Genomic DNA, 8,626 nt, shown 5'->3' on the forward strand with positions numbered 1-8,626 from the left:
ATCACAAGAGAGACGATAATTGTCATCTGGAGTGACTTCAAAGTACATCACCCCACCCTGTTAGGGGAGGTTGCCTGGCCCCGCCCTATAAAAGGAAGTGGAAGCCTTCACTTCCTGTTTGACAGTCTGACCTTTCACCTGAGCTGGTTTGGATGGAGGAAGCACATGGAGCCAACATTTGGGTAACTGCACTTTGATATCAATCAGTGACTTTAAATCTGTAACTGTATTAATGTGACTGTGAATGTGGAGTTCAGATGGTGAGTGAAGAGGAGAAGGTTTAGATGTGAGGAGACCTGAAACTGCTGCTTTGGTTCTCCAACTTCTGGATGAGCTCAATGAGATTGGTTTAAATGTTGGATTCAAATGAAAGTTTGTTGCATTGAAACACTAACTGAGGTAATTTAGATCTAAGGTTCTTCTAGCTCAGCTTTGGAGTTTGATCTGTTTGCTGAAGAACTTTCACAACATGTTGGTGTTAGCATGTGGAGGAGAACATGCTAACTGGTTTGAACTGCTTGAAGATGTTTGACTGTCTTCAGAGACTTGTGTTCAGTTGTGATGTTGAGTTTCTGAAGGTTGGTTGAACTTCTTTCAGCAGTTTATCTGAATTTAGCATGTTGTTCTCCAGATGCTGATGCTGAGATGTTTTGTAAGTTGCTGCTGAAACTCAGATCAGATGTTGGTGTTGAACCAATCTGGATGATCTGTTTTAGAGTCTCCATTTAAGAAAATTAGATTTGAATCCAGCTTTGAAGGCATTTTGATTGAGAAGATCCAGAAGCTGAAGAAAGAAAGCAGCAGGAGGTTCTACTCAGGTCCAAAGTTGTTCCTGTTGTTCTCCCAGTAGAACTCCACATTCCCAGTGATTTTAATCCAGTTTCAGGTTTAAAGTCACTGGTATCAAAGTTTAGTTTAGCCGAAAGCAATCAAGTCCAAGCAGTGAAAGTGTGTCAGTGCAGAAGATCCAGAGTGTGTAATAAAATATTGATCCTGTGTTGTTTAGAAGATCATAACCTCCTCCATTTACCTCCTGAGAAGCCGGGGAGGGGACACGGCCCCCTCACCCACTCTCTGCAGCAGGACTAGATCTTCTCTCCAGGTCGTAGCTCAGGCAGGACTTGAACCCAGGAACTCCAACACTGGTCTCTTCTGGTCACAGACAGTTCCTCCACACCATCAGGTCTGCTCCTCTCTCATCTCTTGGTGATTTTGAACTTTTCACTTTCATCCCTGAACTCCTCAAAATACAGACTCTGAGGTTCTTCACAACAAATCAGCTCCTAAATGGTTCCTGATGAGAAGTTGAACCCAGACTTTCTTGAATCTCCATCCTACGGTCCATCATGTTGAGCTATCTGGTCAGTTTGACACAGTTACAGGTTTAAAGTTATTGGAATCAAAGTCAAGCTCACCAAGTGAGATAAAATGACTCTGGTGATATTTTTTGTCAGGAATTAACACTCAATAAAAAGTTCTTATAAACTGATATCTGTAAAATCTTTGACTTTAGGTTCTAACGTGTGTTAATCTTTTTTTATTTTATTTTATTTTATGATGGTATTTAGTCAGGAAATTTATTTTTATTTTAATCTGATTTTAAATAAGTCCTAATTTTAGGGTCCTGGAAAGGAAGACCAGCTGTTAAACATCCACCAAGAGGAGCAGTTTTTATTGAGACAACCTATTTCAGAATTTATGTAAATATAATATATGTTAAAAAACAACCTTCACTTTCTTTGCTCAGCTTCATCTGATCTTGCATAATGTAGCTGCTGTTGCATCTTTGGCTTTCTGGTCGTCACGGTTTAAACCTTCCAGCAATTCATAAGAAATCTCATCTCTTCTGATCAGATGTCAGAATTTAACAATAAGTGAACAAAAGCTGTGAAAAAGGAACAACTCTGTATGGATCGGGACTAAAGGATGTCTTTTTAGTGGCAGTCTGCTTATGAAATAAATAACGAATGAAAACACTGTCAAGTTCAACACTGTGAGTTAAATAATATTGTCAGACATAAAACGTGAATAAATCATAGTGTAAAAACGCTCAGCTGCTCTTGTTTGTGGTCGGCCATGTTTGTTTCCTCTTTGCCTTCTCAGAATGCTGCTCAGCAGCTCTGATTCTGATCATTATTTTTAGCTGCTTGGTTGAATGCAAATGTTAAGAGACGTTTTATGTTCCATAGACATGTGGAGACTGACTATATGTGACGTATCGTGTTTGAGATGTTAATTTCTCTTTATGAATATTGATCCTGGTGGCATCAGAACTCTGATCAGTTGTTCATGCAGCTAATTATATATTATATTTACTTTAAGAGTTGGTTCCTTATTTGGCATCTAATGGAAAACGTCAGAATGATCCAGGTTAGTTAGAGAACAGAGAGAGTCACAAATACATGGAAGCTTTCAGAGCTTTGGATCCTCACAGTGAGACCTTCTTGGACTCAGGTAAAGTCAAACCATTCCTGGATTTAACAAAGACTCCAATAAATGAGGCAGAGTTTCCAGCTGCTCATCAGTTATTTTGAAGTCATAGAGCTGTCCAGGGTGCTGAAGCTCTGACTGTTGACCAGCTTCTTCCTACCTATGTCAGTGTTTTGGACTCCATGGTTGTTGTCTGCACTGCATTAAAACATGAGTTGACCTTCTGTGGATCCACAGCTAGATGAGAAAATCTCATTTTCTTCACTGAGGAACATTTATTCTGATCACAGATTAACTGTAGAAGAGGTCACCTTCTTACTGATCGTTGTTAACATACGGTGTTCAATTAGTACAGTTGAAGGACCAACAATTACTGTCTTTTATTTTGATGACAGTTTAGAAACAGCAACTGTACTACTTGAACTGTAGTTGAACTTAATGTATTAAATGCCTAAATGAGAACGACAAATTAATTGTTGCTGGGACTTTAGTGACAGTGTTGCTCAGACTTGTTGTAACTTGTGTTGGATCGGTCAACAAATTAAAGTAATATTAAGAAAACACAAACAATGATGATGTTGTTGGAAGTAATGTTTGAAAAACATCTTGTTTTACAAAACAAAATAAGGAAGAGTCAGTGACAAAGAGGAAGGGAGGCAGGTGGATAAGATAGGAAGAAAAACCACCAGTCATTGTCAGGTATAATATTTGTACAAGACAGTTCCAGGCTGTCCTTACAGAAAACCACAACAGAAAAAGAAAGAAAATCAATCAATGGATGAATGTAACTTAAGGCAGATAGGGGTTAAAGGTTAGATGACAGACTAAAGTTTTCACTAAAGAACTTAACAGACTAAAAGCAGCTCTAAACAAAAATGTTTCAGTGAAGTTTTTCTACACCATAATAATAAAAACTACAACAGGAAGTAAACACAGCCCTGCATCTGTAGTGTCCAGTCCTGAGGTGTGAACTATTGCTTCCAATATCTCACCACCAGTAAGAAATGAGCACTGATAATGATATATAGTTATTAATTTAATAATACAACAAAATGAACTGCAGAGTGAATCAGGAAATAAGTTCAGACACATTTGATACTACAGGCATGCAGAAGCAAAGCACAATTTGAACATCTATGATGTAATAACTAACATCTTGCACGTTTTTCTTCACAAATTGTAAAGGCAAACATATCAGAATGTTAAAATATCATTTGAAGGTTTATACCATGTCTATCAAATATTCCAAATAATTTAGCTCACTAAATTAGGCTTCTTTATCACGACGTTTCTGTACTTCATATGTTGTAGCTAGCGGTTAGTTCGCTAAGCTCTGTCTTTTCTTAGCTTGATAGCTGTGGATATTTTCTTCATGGAGGAACTTACACCCCTTGTCCAGTTTATTTGTTCATGAATTCACCACTGCGATTGTCTCCGCATCAGCGAATGAAAAGGCTGGCAAATTCAGCAACCTTGTTGAGAAAATAAGAGCCATTTTTCCTTATTATGTCTGAGACCCGCAAAAACAGGAAGTGACCCAGCACCAGTAGACGCTACTTCCGGTTGTCATGAAAAACGTCTTGATAATTTAACATTTCATAAATATTTGACTAACTTTCAAGTGAAAACTCTGTAGAGCTGCTTCTAATTCACACTTACTGAAAAAACATTGATTTCATGCTAAAGGAGGAAGAGGAGTTAGGAAATAAAAGTAGAAGCAGCAACAGATCAACAATGACTTCATCAGCCAATCAGGAGCTAGAAACCAGCTAGCTGCTCAGTTACACCCTCTGGTGGACACAGTTTGTAACTACAAGCAAAGTAAAGTTACACAGGTAATATATAGTTAGCATTTCCTGTTAGTTATTTCAAAATAAATCACCGGTAACTGGATTTATCTGTATTATATATATTTGTATAATTACATTGGAAATTACATTTGTTGTATCAGAGAGAGTTAAAAAGATTGAATGACCTGATGACAAAAGATCTTCTCAGCTGCTCCATTCTTGAGTACAGCGAGCAGAAACTCCAACTATTGCTGCAGCTACTCTTCTGACCAGCCAGAAGACTGAGAAGAGGGTTTCTGTTGTTGTCTATTATTGCTCTGAGAGTAAATTAGAACCAGAGATAATCACTACATATCAGCTGCTGTGTTAAACTCTGTATTAACAGGATGTGTTTATGTTCAGACTGAATTAAACCCTGCAGTGAATCTTATTCATGTTTAACAACATAAATTTAAGCTAATTTGATCTGACTTCATAAAAGTAAAAATTATAACAAAGAAAGAAAAACAATCCATCCTGTTGAACAATAAATATGATGAATATCTGTAGTTACAACACATCACCACCAGAGGGCAGTGACTAGTTATAATGAAACAAAACGGTTAAACTTTATATTTTTCATTAAATACTTTCTGATTACATCTATTGATATAAACTGTAAATAACAATCTACATATTTTATACATGTATGTTATTAGAGATGGACATTCATTAATAATCATAGAGACCACATGATAAGTAGTACAACAGGTACATACACATAATAATAATTTATACTACTTTAGAAAAACTAAATAAATAAAAATAATCGTTTTAAATTTACTCATCACAGAAAGATTAAACATTGTTAATTCTGATGATTAAGGCTTGAAAAAACTACAAACATTATTATTATTATATAGTGATAAAGAAATGCTGCAATCAGGGCATTAAGCAGGGCAGAAAAATCTAATTTATAAAAATCGTTGGTAAAGTGTTGCAAATATTTCTCAACTGCACTAAAAAAAATTAAGATTTTAATCATTTTGTCCTAAACTCGGTCTTGATACCGCCCTCCTGTGGTCGCAGACTGTAATTACACACTACAATCATTTAGATTAGTTTAATAATGAAGTAGATTGATGAGATTGATGAAACTGTTTGTGAACTGAAAGACAGATGCTGCTGTTCAACATCAGCTTGTAGATCTGCAGCTGCTGATGATCAGAGTTTGTGTTTAAAACAGGAAGCAGAAGTGAAGATCAGCTTCAGAGCTAAAAACCTCCTCCAAGGTGTCTCAACCTGCTGCTGGAGTCTGTTAGCATCGGTAGCTCCTCTCTGAGTCTCTGTGGAGCTGCTTCTAATTCACTACAACAGAGAAAATGATGATTTTATAGTTTTCTTTAAGTTGAAACTGTTTTCTCCCTGAAACATTAGACTTTTAGTCAGAAAACGATGAATTAAGTTCTTTGCTGAGGAGACTTTATGACAATACACTGAATTATAAAGCTAGCTGCTGTGTTACAACCATATTTATATTAACAGGATGTTTCTGTTCAGACTGAATTTAACCCTGCAGTGAATCTTATTCATGTTTAACAACAGTAATTTAAGCTGATTTTATTGACTGATAAAAACTTAAATTAAAACAAACATAAACAATACATCTAATTGAACAATATGAATAATAGTGATTACAATATCTCACCACCATTGAGAAATAAGTATTTGTTATTATTATCATTGATAATTAAACATAGTTATCGTGAATTGTTTCCTTTGTGCCTATTAGTTTTCACCTTAATTAGCACACATGTCCTCGCTACACCTTAGAAACGACTGAAGCCATCTTAGCTTTAGTCACCATTCATTGTTTCAGAGTCAGTCGCTTTTAATCCTCCTTCCTCAGAACTTTTCATCATGTCTGCTTTTCTCATATAATGATGTTTATTTCTCCAGATGAAATTAAATACGAGGGTTTTTATTTCTTTTAGAGTGTTTTTAGAAAGGGGTGGAGAATAAGTGGAGTAAATTAATCTGGAGATTCATTCGGTTTTTGTCAATAACGATCTTCCAAATAAAGTTGAGTCTCTTTTCAACCAATTATTAAGAATCTTCTGGATTTTTCATTTGGTCTCTGGATCTTCTTACTGCTACCAGCTTCTGAATACTTGGATATCCATATTCCTAAGTAACAAACCTCCTTCTTCACTGGGATATTATACAACATATTTTCCAAACTATGATGAAGACTTAAAAGTTCCCACTTGTTCAGATGAAGAAACAGACCTGAAGCCTGGGAGAAGAACTTCACCACCTGAAGGGCAACAGGTATTTGTTCCTTATTGATTAAAAACAATGTGGAGTCATCCGCTAATTGACTGAGAACTAGTTTTTGTCCATCTATAGTAAAGCCTTCAGTTTCAGAGGTTTTAACAGGATGGACAGCAGCTCTGCCACAGGAAGAAATAACAATGGAGATAAACTTCACCCTGGTCTTCTGCCTCTTCCTAGATTGAATCTTGTAGCTTCAGGAAGGGAAACAGCTGTTTATATCTGTGTGCAGCATCCTAATTAGATCCAGAAAATATTCTCCAAACCCAAAATGTTTGAATGGATCATAAATGAAAGGATGTTGAACTGAATCAAAGCTTCATGAAAGTCCAGAAATAAGATCTAAGCATCGTCCTCAACTAGATGACTGTAATCTAGAAGATCTGAGACCAATCTGATATTATTATCAATGAATCTTCCTTTCATCAATCCTGATTGGGAGTTACTTCTAATAGAGAGCCTGATTTGAACCTAGAAGCCAGAGCCATAGTAAGAAGTTTATAGTCTGTATTGAGAAGAGAAACAGGCGTAAAATTATTTCATATTCTTTCATCTTTTTCCACTTTAGGAATTCATTTATTTTGTCTTGTTTCATTGTTGTCATCAGTTCCTTTTTACTAAAACTTTCTTTAACTGCATCAAATATTAAACCTTTTATTTCTTCCCTAACCTGCTTGTAGGAACTAGCAGTGAACCCGTCTGGACCAGGAGAACCATCAGAACCATCAGATGCTATTTTGAGAAGAACATCTAATTCTGCTCATTTGAAACTTTCTTCAGAGGTTTTTGAATCTTCATCAGTTTCTGGGATCTCGTCTTCTATCTGAAACAAACATGTTGAACGCTGTTCACTATAAGAAGGGGAATAAATGTTACTCTAGAAATTATAGATTTCTTTAGATATTGTTTTTGTGTTAGTACATTCCTCCCCATTAATCAAAGTACAAGAAATTACATTTTTCTCTCATCTTCATTTTTCCAGCCGGATAACAAAAGAGGAATTTTTTCCCATCTTCTGTCCACTCGACCCTTGATTTGACAAATGCTCCTTGGGCTTCATTAAGGTAAATCTGGTCTAATTGAGTCTGTAGATCAGAGATTTCTATCTTGTCGTCTTCTGATCAATTCAGTTTAGAGGAATAATCCATCAATGTTTTAACCAAACTGTTTTCCTTCTCCCTTTTATCCAATTCTAGTCTTTTAATAAAGATAATTCCCATTTTTGTATTTGGGAAAGGTAGTTGTTATTATTATTAATATTTTGGATCAACTCTTTAATTTTACAGCTATATTTATCATTATTTAAGAGGATGAGTTGAACTTCCAATAATCCTGGTTTCTTCTGGAGAGTCTGATTAGAAATGGTCCAGCTTGTTCTACAGTGATCTCTTAGGGGGTTTCTAGAAATATTAGTATTAACATTGAACTGCATCATGGAGGCAGAGACGAACCAATAATCAGTTCTAGATTTAGCGTTTCCATCAGGTTTGATCCAAGTAAACTGTCTTATGTCAGGGTTACTGACTCTCCACACATCCAACAAACCATTGCTGTTTAGAAAGTTTCCAATAACTGGGTTCTGATGACTCTGTGAAAACTCTGAGGAGCATCTATCCATGCATTCATCTGGAACTATATTAAAATCACCACCAACTACCACTAGATCCCTAAAATATGTTGTTTTCATCTCTTCTATAACATTTGTCATTTGCTGAAGCCAAGTTCTGTTTCTAGGTTCGTTGTTGTTTCCATAAACATTGATCCAAATAAAAAAGGCTTCTTCTATTTCCAGACTCAGGCGACCCAGTGACCTTCATCATCCTTCCTTTCTGGAACAACTTCATCAGGAAACTTAGGAAAACAAATAGCTGCTCCTGCCGAGCGACTGGATCCATGACTGAATATAATTTAGTCTCCTCATTGCTGGGACCAAAGTTTAACCTCAGACTCATCAGGATGAGGTTCTTGTAGGGTTCTTGGTGCTCTTCATCTGGTTTCCGGGTGAGTTTACTCCACTAAAACGTTTCCAAAGTGGAGATACAACACTTCCATAGAAACTAATCTGGGACGCTGCTCGCAGCTTCAGATGAATG

Source organism: Girardinichthys multiradiatus, unplaced genomic scaffold, assembly GCF_021462225.1.
Source record: "Girardinichthys multiradiatus isolate DD_20200921_A unplaced genomic scaffold, DD_fGirMul_XY1 scaffold_25, whole genome shotgun sequence".
Lineage (NCBI taxonomy): Eukaryota > Metazoa > Chordata > Actinopteri > Cyprinodontiformes > Goodeidae > Girardinichthys > Girardinichthys multiradiatus.